Source organism: Capsicum annuum, chromosome 6, assembly GCF_002878395.1.
Source record: "Capsicum annuum cultivar UCD-10X-F1 chromosome 6, UCD10Xv1.1, whole genome shotgun sequence".
In the NCBI taxonomy this organism is placed as follows: Eukaryota; Viridiplantae; Streptophyta; class Magnoliopsida; order Solanales; family Solanaceae; genus Capsicum; species Capsicum annuum.
The window spans coordinates 22103899-22117682 of record NC_061116.1 but is presented as its reverse complement, the minus strand read 5'-3'; the positions used below and the strand labels follow the sequence as shown (position 1 = coordinate 22117682).

At 28.2% G+C, this 13784-nt stretch overlaps 1 long non-coding RNA gene across 1 annotated transcript; it reads left to right on the top strand.

The window, feature by feature from the left end:
- Positions 1-8687: 8687 nt before the first annotated feature.
- On the top strand, positions 8688-13336 carry LOC107875101. Its single transcript, XR_001675750.2, has 3 exons — positions 8688-8818; positions 10640-10748; positions 12885-13336. It is a non-coding gene; the product is annotated as an uncharacterized LOC107875101 (long non-coding RNA).
- The last annotated feature ends 448 nt before the right edge of the window (positions 13337-13784 follow it).

Here is a 13784-nt window from a genome sequence, read left to right as displayed (position 1 = left end):
CAGAACCAAGGCCACCAAGGTCATCCAAAACCATATTAATACATTTATCCTTTAATGCAGTGGATTGGGTCCAAAACAAGTTAAACTATGCAATTTTTCATATTCAAAATAAGTTCACCAGGTGGGTTGAGGTTAATACAATTATCAAGCCAAAATTTCATCAATTTGGGAAATCTATCTCCCCCATTCCAACCATTTATACAATGTACCAATTCAGTTCCAAAAATATCAATTTAAAGCATGAATAAAATAAATTTAGAAAATGGGACAAGTAATTCAATCAGTAATAACCAAAACTCCTTAATCCAATTTCAAAATCCACAATTTAAATCATATGAAAAATTTATTCAATTAATGCTACATAGTAAAATTAAAGTTAGGAAAAGAGAAACATGCCTGAAATACCCAAGGAATTGAAACCAATTCGAAGTTTGGAGTTCGGATGATGAATCTCTATAAAACCCTTGAATGTTCTTTGGTTTTGATTTTTTAGAGAGAAATGGAATGATTTGATCTTTGAAGGCTGAAGAAAATGGGGTTATTTTATGTTTAAAATTTATACAAGGGGTAAAAAGACCAGAAGCCCCTCAACCTAGTAGAAGAAAAAAAATTGGACGAATTTAATATAGTAGTGTGGCACGACCTTATCGCGGAGGTTAACCTCCGTGCCACACCCTTATCGCAGAGGTTAACCTCCGTGGCATGCCAATATCGTGGAGGCACACTACCTCGGAGTTCCAAAATAGTCTTTTCAATGTATAAATTGAGGCATGATCTCAAAATTTATCAGTAATGTCTTGGGATCAACATGTACAAAAATGTCTATTTAGAAAAGGTGTTTTTTGTTCAAGCAAACGCAATTGTGTGTGAAATTTTAAATTAAATAGTGTGTGAAAAATATCAAAAATCGGCAAGTAATAATGATGGCGGTGCCAAAGTTTGCATCATTTGTCAAATCAAAAGCCAAAATTGAGCGAGTAATAATGATGGCGGTGCATGCAGACTCTTCCTAACTCTTTAAGGGGTCGTTTGGTAGAGTGTATAAAAATAATACCAAATAAGGTGTATTAATAATGCTTGTATTACTAACACAAGTCTTAGTAATGTTGGTATTACTTATGCGTATATTATTTCTTATGCAGTGTTTGGTTTGATGTATTATAAATAATATATATTTATATAATATTTATAAAAAAGTATTTATTTATCAAATTAGCCTTTTTAGACACATTCATAGATTTCCATTGTACATTAAAATAGATCATTTAACACTGCCTTTCCAGACATAATATTAAATATACCATGATTCCATCTTTTTATTCAAGTAGAGAACTGTAGCCTCTAGTTTTTGCTGATCATCAGTGACATTATTGTAATGAAAATATCATTCTCGCTTCCTCAACCATGAGCATAGAGCCACACCCACATAATAGGAAAATTCAACCCTAGAGCTTAATTGGTTACCCTATAATCGGTGAATCATCCCTTCATTTTGCTCATGAAACCTTGGTCTTGTTGAAGGCCACGCTATGTGTACCAGTTCTTCAGGAACACTGACCAGTATTCCATGCTGAGTTGGAAGTGTCCACTCTACACAGGCTTCTTTTTTCTTACCCAATTCATCAATTTTGAAGTTGGTACTGCCCACATTCTGTCGAGTTTCTTCAATGTGATTCAACAATTGTATCTCCAACTTTCTAATGTTGTCTTCCACGGCCTTCGATCTCATTGTTGTAATTGTCATTGGTGCCAGGAGTTGGCTTCGATATCAAATGTTGACTTGCTCATTTTCATCATTGTTTTACCCAAATATCCATTTTCTATTTGCTCATTTTCATTGCTAAAATAATTTGAGGAAGGTATGAATCTTGGAAACCCAATTTTTACTTCTTGAGAATGAAATCGACAGAATTTGACCAGAATAAAGTAAAGAGAAAGAAATCAGAAAAATAAGAAAATTGTTGATTAAGAAGGAAGAAGATGTAGAAAAATAGTGAGAATGAAGTTGGTTATTTTGAGGGGTAAATTTGTAATTTAATAGTATAATGCATGTATTGAAATGTGTTGTATTAGTAATACATAGGAAAGAGGAGGTATTAGTAATACATAGTCCAATACCCAATATAGTGTATAGCTAGTGCAAGACATTAGTTATACATAGACCAAAAATTGTACCAAACAATGCATTAATAATTAAAAAAAATAATGCAAGCATTATTTTTGTTAACACACTCTACCAAACGACCCCTAAAAGATAAAAGAAATGCTTTTATAAGCACAAAATTTCTCCTCTTCATTACTAACAAAAAAGAAATAAACTTCATTAAATTTTTGCTACCCTCCATTTTTTAGTTCATACTTTTTAACCTAAAAAATCCAACAATCATTGTATAAGATGGATGGGATTGATTAGGTTTTTCTCTTTCCTTTATTTTTATTTTGGGATTTAATAAATGAACCCGTTTTGTACTCATGCTTGTGAGTATGTGGAAGCGAATACAAGAAGTCTCTTCTCTTCATTTTATTTAGTCTTTTTATTGAAAATAATTATTTTAATATACTAATTTTTTTGTGAAACTAAGAAAAGTTTATAATATTTTTCCAATGATTATATAAATTATATTATTTTAATTTATATTTTCAAAGAATAATTTATACTTAAAATTAATTTAATAAAATAAGTCATTAATAAATATTTTCTTTAAAAAATGTTAAATCAACAAAGATCAAGTAAAACCAACGGAGGGAGTAAATAAATTGACCGCGCTTGCACTACTAAATTTGACAAGTGCCTAATACTTTCTCTTATCAACAAAAATTTTTCATCTGGATTTTCTTTCCCAAAACCATCTTAAAATCAGTTTTATTTTCAAAAGTGATATTTTACTGTTTTTAAAAAATAAATGGACATTAGTTTTATTTTCAAAAAGAATATTTTACCTTACTTTGGGTTTTCAAGTGCCACAGACTGTGTAATAGACACAAATAAGGCGATACAATTATGGGTAGGATGTATATCAAAATAATTACAAAATAATAGCATAGACACAACAGATACACCATAATATATAGAAAGAATATTAATAGGAAAAGTAAAATTATGATTATCAAATTTAACTTAGGAAAGTAAAAAGGTACTAAGATCTGACAAAAATACAGATGGAACAACTAAAGAAGGAACAACTAAAGCATCACCCATAGAAATATTAAAAAAATATAAAACGGCTATAAGAAATGAATTTAGTAGTATGGAAACAGAAGAAGAACAAAATATAGAAAAGGATACAAATAGGAATTTAATGTTGAAATTAGCAATATGTAATATGTGCTACATAGATGAATATATATATGCATTCAAAGAATATTATTATAAGGAAAAATATAATATAGAAGAGAGTAAGGAAATAAGGAGATTATATTTTAGCAAACTACCTGAATCATTTAGTTTAAAAATAATAAAAAATTGGGATGAAACAAAAATAGTAGATACTCTAGAAGCAAGGATAAAATTTTTATAACAATGGTATAGGAATATATGTGAAAAATATAGGAAAGAATTAAAAATAAAAAAAAACATTAATGAAAAAATTTAGCATGTTACAAAGATAAAATAACACCCCAATTTGGATGTGAAGAAAAATACTACAAGAAGAGAAAAAGACAAAAGAAATATAATAAATATAAGAAATCCCAATATAAATATAAAAAATCAAGAAAAAGATATTATGTAAAAGACTATAAACATAAAAGACCATATAGAAAGAAGAAATCTATAAAAGAATGTAAATGTTATAATTGTGGAAAATTAGGACACTTAGCTAAAAATTGTAAAGTACCCAAAGATCCAAAAAAGAAACAAATATCAGAAATAAAGATAGAAAATACACAATATATGCAAATAGATTATATAGATTATGAATTAGAAAGTGAAGATAGTATATATGAAATCTAGGAAAATGGAACAAATAACGAAACAGATAGTGAATTAGATGAATTAAATGACTGAAGAAAGTATACAAATAAAAAAAAGGAAGAATATTTAAATGAAGAAGAAACAGACCAAAAAATTATATTTGATAGTAATATATTTGAAGAAATAAAAGGAAAAGAATTAGATTTAAGTGTAGAAAAAATACTTAAAATACCAACAATAAGGAATATATTTAATAGACGAAAAGAAGAATACTACGTAGTAAGCCAAAAAGAACATATAATAGATTGTAGATACGCAAAAGGAAAAGCTAGTATACCACTAGTAACAAAAGGAATAGTTAATAAAGAAATACTGGATATAAAAAGTAAAGACCCAATAAAATATGTTCACCTCGGAGGAACAGAAATATTAATAAAAATATGTTTTCGAGTAGGAATAAATACACCAATAGAATTATATTTAGCAGATGATAGGATCGTAAAACCTATAGAAAAAAGCATAATAAGTGCTATAAGAGGGAATCTAATATACCAAAAATTTAAATTTATAATAAGTATAAATTTTTCAGTACCAATAACAGATAAAAATATAGATAAGTCATTAGTACTATATTGGAAAATATCAGCAATAGAGTTAACTCCAAAAAGTAAAATATTTACAGCAAGATGTAAAAATTTATATGTATTAACAACAAAGCATAAAATAAATGAAAAAATAAAATCAATAAAATACAAATAGAAAGCCCTTTTGAGCAATTTGTAAATATCATAGATAATAATGATTATAGCTACCAAAATATAGATATAGAAGAAGATTTAGAAATAGTAAATGAAAGAATAGGAACATCAAGAAGACTATCTTATGAAAAAACAGAACCATAAAAAAGAATGGCATATGAGATAACTCCAAAAACCTAACCTAACTCAATATTATATAATAGGAACAGTAGATGAAAAAGAATATTTATACTAATAAACACAGGACAGGAAGATAATTATATAATAAAATACCTAGTAAAAACTGAAGAAATTAAAAAAAATAATGATAAATATCTAGACTTGCCAAGAAACCTAATAATTATTAAAAATACGACTGAAAAAAAATATAATAGAAGTCAGAAAGATAAAAATTGAATTTGAAGTAAAAGAAGAAACCCAAAAACCAGATATAATATTAGGAATAAAATGGTTAGAACAAGTAAAACCATACAATATAGAACATACCCAATTAACCATAACGTATAATAAAGAAAAAATATTAATAAAAAGAGCTTTAACATGAAAATATATGTACTCATGAAGATAATAGTGGAAGGATATTATAATAGATATTATACGCCAATGATAGATATAGGAGCAGAAGCCAATTTATATAGATATAACTGTTTACCAGAAAGTAAATGGGATAAGTTAAAAACACCAATAGTAGTTAAAGAATTTAATAATGAAGGAAGTCTAATTACATATAAAGCTAGGAATGTAAAAATACAAATATGGGATAAAATATTAATAATAGAAGAAATTTATAATTATGAACTAACATCAAAAGATATGCTTTTAGGAATGCCATTCTTAGATAAACTATATTCACACATAATAACTAAAATACACTGGTGGTTTACAACACCATGTAAATAAAAGGTAAGAGCAAAAAGAGTTATTAATAAAATAAGAAAGAAAACAGATTGGATAAAAGGAAGTGAAAAAATTACACAAAAATTAGAAAATATAAAAACTACTGAAGATACAATAGAGTTAATCATATTCTCAATAAATAAGGAAGAAATGACCATATTTTCAATAGATAAGGTATAAATAATTAAGAATAAATTAAAGCAACTGTATAGTGAAAATTCACTAAAAGGATGGGAAAAACATAAAACTACTATAAAAATTGAGCTAATAAATAAGGATAGTATAATAACCCAAAAGCTACTAACATATAATTTTGACGATCTAAAAGAATTTGAAATGTATATAAATGAACTATTAGAAAAACAATATATACAAAAAAGTAATAGCAAACACACTAGCCCAATATTTATAGTAAATAAACATAGTGAACAAAAAAGAGGAAAAAGTAGAATGGTTATTGATTATAGCAATCGAAATGCAAAAACTATAACATATAATTACCCAATACGAAACAAAATACTAAAAATAAGACAAATACAAGGATATAATTATTTTAGCAAATTTGATTGTAAATCAGGATTTTACCTTTTAAAACTAGAAGAAGAATCTAAAAGGCTAATTGCATTTACAGTGCCATAAGGATTTTATGAATGTAATGTGTTACCATTTGGATATAAAAATGCACTAGGTAGGTATCAACATTTTATGGATAATTATTTTAAACAACTATCTAACTGTATAGTGTATATAGACGATATATTACTATATTTGAAAACTAAAGAGGACCACCTAAAGTTATTAGAACAATTTACAAATATAATAGAAAATTCAGAAATAAGCCTAAGTGAGAAAAAGGTAGAAATAATGAAAAAACAGATAGAATTCTTAGGAATACAAATAGATAAAAACGACGTAAAAATGCAATAACATATAGTACAAAAAATAATAAATTCAAAAGAAGAATTAGAGACAAAAAAGAAATTACAATCAGTTTTAGGATTAGTAAACCAGGTAAGAGAATATATACCAAAACTAGTAGAGAATTTAAAACCATTACAAAAGAAAGTAAAAAAGGACGTAGAATATAATTATAGTGAAGAAGATAAATAATAAGTACAAAAAACAAAGAGAGTTTGTAAAAAACTACCTAAATTACAATTTCCAGACGAAAATAAGAATTTTACATATATAATAGAAGCAGATGCAAGTGAGTATAGCTATGGAGGAGTACTCAAATACAGGTATGAAAACGAAAAAATAAAACATTATTGTAGATATTATTCAGGAACATTTAATGAAATAGAAGTAAAATGGGAAATAAATAGGAAAGAATTATGTTCATTATATAAATATTTATTAGCATTTGAACCATATATACAGATAATACACAGGTATGATGGTGGCTAACTAAGAAAATACAAAATTCAGTTACAACAAAAAAAATACGGAGATTGGTATTAAATATATTGAACTTTACATTTACAGTTGAAATAATTAATGCTAACAAGAAAGTTATTGCAGATTACATATCAAGACAAAGCTACACAGACTGATATAACAGAAAATGATACACTAGAAGAAATACTCAAAACCCTAACTACGCTTTCAATGAAAGTGGACAATATGTATAATGAGGTAGAAAAGCTAAAGACTAATGAAGGTAAAATGAAGTCTAAAGCTACAAGTTAGCCGCATGACTATAAAAATGCAAAGCTATGTCGATCGGAAGACATCAAAAATCCAAAGCTAAAAGGAGACGTTGGAACACTCCATAAAACCCATAACCTTTATCAATCTACATCTGCAGGTACAAGCAAAGGAGTTAGCAAACAAGGATTGAATCTAAACAAGATATTTGACAAACCATTTATACCAAAAATACAAAAAGACCCTTTATTCGTACCCCACAAACTACTACATATCTAGAAAGTCTTAACCAAGACAAAAAGGCCTATAACCATATAACCAGGTCATATATAGAAAATATCCACAAGATACAAACTTATTTAAATCTTAAACCTAGAGCTATAAATATCCAAGAACTAAACACAAACTATATAACCCCAAAACTACAAGGATACAACAAGTTAATTGCACAACCAAAAACTAATCCAAACCTAGTTAGAACTTGTTTTAGTTACAGACTACTAAATACCATTATTACCCAAGACGGAAATGAATTGACAGCCATACCAAAAATATACAGAGCATTCACTACTTACAAAAAAACAACCAAAGGAAATGTATTTATTTAATAAAGTTTTATACTACACCAGCAGAGATATTATATGACAAAATTAAACCTGTTTTACAAGTTATAAAGATCGAATTAAACAGAGATATGATTATACCAGAAGATATTGGACAACAACCAGAAATACCTAAGGTAGAAATACTAGATTTCTACGTAAATAAATGAGTTATTGGGATATCTACTATTATTCATGAGCTAGCAAATAATTATCTCAACGGAAATTCTATATGGAGTTACTATTCGCGAGACCAGCTAATGATCTATTCAAATTTGAGGGAACTACGACAGCCAGATATGGAAGAAGTCCAAAGATGGATTATGACATTACTTAATCCAGAAAAACAACCAACCACAAGAGCAATTAAGAAGGAATTTATTTCTGAAGAGTTCTTGACAAGATATTGTAAATTAATGGGACACAAATATCCAGATCACCTATGCTAAAAATGCAATGGAGAAAATAATGTGATTCCGAAAGTCCAACTAGAGTGAAAGAAGATAAGAATAAAAGAAAGGCCAGCTGGAAGATAGACAACAGGAGATAGAAAGCAACATAAAGAAGGACGAACCAATGAAAAAATAAAGCAGAAGACAAGATAAAAAGCTATGTAATTAGCCTTTTTGACTTTTTAGGACCTATTATATAGTCTTTTTGACTTTTAATATGTAAATTATGGAATAGCCATTATTAGTTTTTGTCTTTTAGGAATGGATTTAGGATTTTTATTACTTTTTGACTTTTGAGACATGTAAATTATTATAGCTTTTATTACTTTTTCAAAAGAAGGATAGGTGTAGGAGAGGAATATTTTATGCTTTTCTTTCTTAGAGATTATAAATAGAAAAGTCATTGGCAATCTAAGGCAAGACTTTCTACACGGAAAGCAAGCCTCCTTGTACACAATAAAAATTCTCTTAAATATTCGATAAAGATATTTAGTTTTATAATTAGCTATGGAAAATCAAAGCCCAGAATCATCAAATCTACAAAAATAGGTATTTTCATTTATAATTATGAATAGCTCAATTCATAAATTCCTGACAATCATGATATAATAAAATAAGTTCATGTTAGTTACTATATATTAGAATTATTCGAAAGATAATATGTTATGAAGTTTATTAGCAAAGAGGAAAAGGAGAAAAATTCCCAGAACTATGTCATACTAAAGGTGAAACCAGTAAGACAGAGAAGCCGTGATAGGGTAGTAACCAGAGTCGAGGCATTGTTTAGGGAAGAAGTATCCAAACGTACCATGCTAATAGTGATAGAGGAACATAATTATCTAAGGATAATCTAGTACATAGTGATCTAAGATGATCATATTTTGTTATGTGTATGATTGAAAGGAATATTTTGAAATAAGCATCATATGAAATAAAATGACTAACTACTTATCTGATGAGATGATAGATAGATTTAAGATACTTGTTTTGTATGTACTTAAGGATATAGAAATAATAGATATAAGAAAACTCATATGGGAAAATATATTTGATTTTGAAGACGAGTTACTAAATACTGAATGGATAGAACACGAGTTAGAAAATATAGATTTTGATGATAGATATTATTATTCAGATTGGTATTACTCAGACTAAAATAATAAATTAAGAATACTTAGAATATTGGATGAGAGATATGGAGCAAATAAGATTGATAGAAATACTTATGAAAAAGAATTTACTAGACTACATAAAAACTAGAAATATGGAACATATAGTATACCTTAAAAATAATATAGAATAATTAATAAGGTTAAAATAAATAACTAAAGAATGCTATGACATAGCATTTCAACAAACAAGATTAGCATTTCAACAAACATGATAGAAGCAGTATCCAAGTACCCCCCCACTAAATAAAATTTCTTGCTTCATTTTTTTTAGATAGAAGCAAAATATATAGTCTGCTCATCTCCTCCTCCGATGGCTCTCTGATTTATCAACACTTATCAATGGTGGAAAATTTGTACATTTGATTTCAGATTTTTGAAATTATATTTTTTGTTTGATTTTCAGATTTCAAAATTATTACTTTTTTATTTGATTTTAATTTTTGTAGTTTGGTTCATTTTTTGCTTTTGTGAAAAAAAGAATAACGAAGTAAATGAGTATTAAATGCTAGGATATTAAATGGTGATGAATGGAGGTGGGGTGTTCTGTATCTTTTTAAATATAGTCGGGCAGGGACTTATTTATATTACTTAAACGATAGGGGCTAGAAGTGGTTGCTTTGGAAGCTGGATTGATGATGACAATAGAAAATTACATCCCATAAACTTAAATATGAGTGACTTTAGATATTTGACCCCAATAAGAAATGTTTTTGAAGAATAACCTTCATTACTTTTTAATATAGTACAAGTAACATTTTGTCCCTCTACACCTCAAATATATTTTTAAACTTTCCATACTCATTTGTCTCTCAAATTTTATTTTTTCCTTAACTATTATTATTCTACTTTTTTTCACTTTTTAATTTTTTTTTTCAAATTTACTATTCTATTTTTTTATTATTTTCAACTTTTATTTTTTATTTAACTTTATTTTCATGTTTTAATTTATTTGTATCAACCTTTATTTTTTTATCTTTTTTTTTCTCAACCATTATCTATTTCATCATTTTTTTTCTCTTTTAATTTATTTGTCTTTAACCTTTATTTAGAATTTTTTTTATTTCTCTTTTTTTACCTAGATTTTTCTCAATTACTCTTTCTCACTGTTCTCATTTTTTCCTCATTTCTCAAATACTCTTTCTCTTACTCCTCTTTCTCTTCATTGGATTTCTCTCAAATCTTGAATCTTGATTAACAGAAAAAAAATGGATGTTGCTTCTGATGAAGAAATAAAGTGTCTCTTAGTGGATGTTGCTTCCAATTCTTCAGGACTTTTGCTTTCAAACTTAATTGATATCATTGTTGATGTAAGTTTCTACTAAATTCACTTTATCATTTACATGTATTTTACATCAATGTTTGTTAGTATACTAAAAAAATTGCAACTTCACTTTTTATATCTTTTACCAATGAAGAATTCTCTGTCAGTCTATCTTCCTTTAAATATGCTTATTGTGAGCTAATTTTTGCCTCTAGGGCAAGAATTATAGAGGACCAATCAAATCATCACAGCACAAAGTAGTGTCGACTCTCATCCATAGTGGCTAGTTATTTCTTTGTAGGATAAGTCTTGCCTCTAAGGCAAGAGCTATTGAGCATCTGTTTAATTAATAGGCAATATGGCAGGACTAATTCTTACACATGAGACATTACTTATTTCTATGGGGGCTCAGTCTTTGCGTCTATGTCAAGATTTATAATCATCTACTAATTCAGTAATATTATGTACAAGTGATGAATATTGAAGTCAATTATGCCAATAATTTATTTTTTCTGTTAAGTTTGTTACACACTTTAATGAAACCAATTTGTTCTAAAATTTTAAACTGAATGACTTGAGAATTAGCTTACAATGAGGTACGATTAGAACTATTTTTCAGATAAGCTTCAAAGTGTCTGCATTAGACCAGTGACAACTTGTATGCCTGTTTTGTGCATGGTTTTATGTGTTTCCCAGATATTGTGGTGGCAAAGGTGTTAGTGTGTTACTTTATTTATTTTGTTCTTTTTTAATTTGGTCAGAAATCATCTTTATAAGATTCTAGCTTGGCTATTTATTCTTTGTAGTCATTTCCTCCAGGCAATATGCTTATAAGCCTCCAACGTCATGTTCTTTACATTGTCAATGTGCTAACTACTTGGATTGGTTCCAGTTATTACTTAATTTACATACATGTAATAAGCACTTAATAGTAGGTTATCGATTTGCCACTTTGTGATTATTACTTAGCTTTTAGGAGAGATCTGGCTTTGTGCATAGCTTTTCCAACTTACCTTCAACAGCTTAACTTTGTCTCCAGTGCTTACTGAAGTTGCTGGACCCTGGTGATGGGTTGAAATTGCACACACCTTGACTAATATTCCATTTCTGTGGGGAACCTGCTAACAACAAGTACCAGATAACTCTATCCACCAAGGCTAGAATAGATAGAAAGAAATCATCTAGTATTTTTATATTCGCTGAATTTTGGACATGAGACCTCATAGTTCTCAAACACTTCATTGACCACTTGACCAGTGTCCCACAACCTTACTCTTAGGTGCAACAAGTAAATGCTTGCTCTTGTAATTATTATTCTTTTGATATTTGTATTTGAATAACCAAAAAATATTGCAGGTTCATAATCCACGTAATGCAATGACTCTCAAAAGAGTGTGTTTAGTTTGGTTTACAAACTTGAATCTGGAGAACGTCTAGCTTTAGAATGCTAAAAATAGAACATTTAGTTGTTTATCCTATTATCATTGAAATCTTTTCACAAGGAAATTTTATGATTTTATTGTGTATATTAAATATGTTTTTCTATTTTTGATTAATTTATGTTTAGCTGTTGATTAGTTGAACTATGTTGATTTGCTTCTATAAATGACACCATGTTAAGACTATTGCTTTTATGAATGACACCATGTTAAGGCTTCATTTACATTGTGTAAGCGTGCAAAACTAGAAAAGTGAATAAAGAAGTTACGACCTCCTTTTAGTAGAAGAAGTTGATTTTGTTCATTTGTGTGTGAAGAAAACCGATTAGAGAAAGGAACACCATGAATTGTTGCTTGTACTTATCTACAAATTTGCAGAACCTGTAATGAGAAATAAAAAGTGAAATCACTGGAAGCTTACTGAGTTAAGGTCTTCATTTTCAAAAAGAGTAAGAAGATCATGTAATTGGGCAAATTATTTGTATTTAATTTACATATTTATGATTTTTGATCCTTTTTTCTGCCATTGTGCTTATAAGCCTCCAACTTCATGTTCTTCACATTGTCAATGTGCTAACTACTTAGATTGGTTTAAGTTATTACTTAATGTACATACATGTAATAAGCACTTAATAGTAGGCTGTCAATTTGCCACTCTGTGATTATTGCTTAGCTTTTAGGAGAGAGATGGCTTTGTGCATAGTTTCTCCAACTTACCCTGAATGACTCAACTTGTTCTCCAGTGCTTACTGAAGTAGGCAGGAAAGTTGGGCACAAACCATATGGCAGACGAGGAGTTGGCATTGTAAATTTCAAGGGGGTGAATGAAATCCAGGAACAAAGTGTCTATTCTTGAAGATGAAGTCAAGTTTAAAACCAGTGCCCAAATTTGTGTCAATCTTTAAAGCAGAGAAATTGATCTTTCAACACCGCCGGATGGCTTTCTTTCTAGGAAAAAAAGTAGTGAGAAGTATCAGATGAAGATTATGGTCCTATTTTTACTCTAATAACTCTAACTTCACCCAATGTTTCTAATCATATTTCTATAAAAGATGAATTTTGTACTGCTAAAGACGTGAAAAATTCTTAAGAGGATTTAAGTTTGTCTTTTGTTTCTTTATGTTGTTTAAAGATAGTCACTCAAGTTGTAATTCACAGTGTTTACTTTAAACTAATTTGCCACGATTTCTTCTTATCCTTTTGTAAATTGTTGCATTATTTTTTCTTATTTTATTTTTCTTATTAGTTTACTACTTGCTCTTTCGACTTTTTAATATCAAATTTTTTATCTTGATCTTTTTTACTTGTAAGTATATTTTTGTCAAGTTATATAAAGGTCAATATATATTGTCTTTTTTGAGTTATCAACTTATGTTTGAGTATCTCATAAGTTAGGCATAATGAAATAGTGTAAATTATTTCACATACATTAATTTTTTGAAAAATTCCTGATATACATTTTGCCTCTAAGAAAAGAAGTAAAAAAAAAATACAACTAGTTAGACTTAGTGAAATAGTATAATTGTTGTCTTTGAAATATTCATTAATTTTTTTAAAAACCTTGACCTGTGTTTTTTCTATAAGGTAACCATTAATGCATGTTATGTCTATGGGTCTCAACTTGTTCCTTTAAAGCTCCTTGG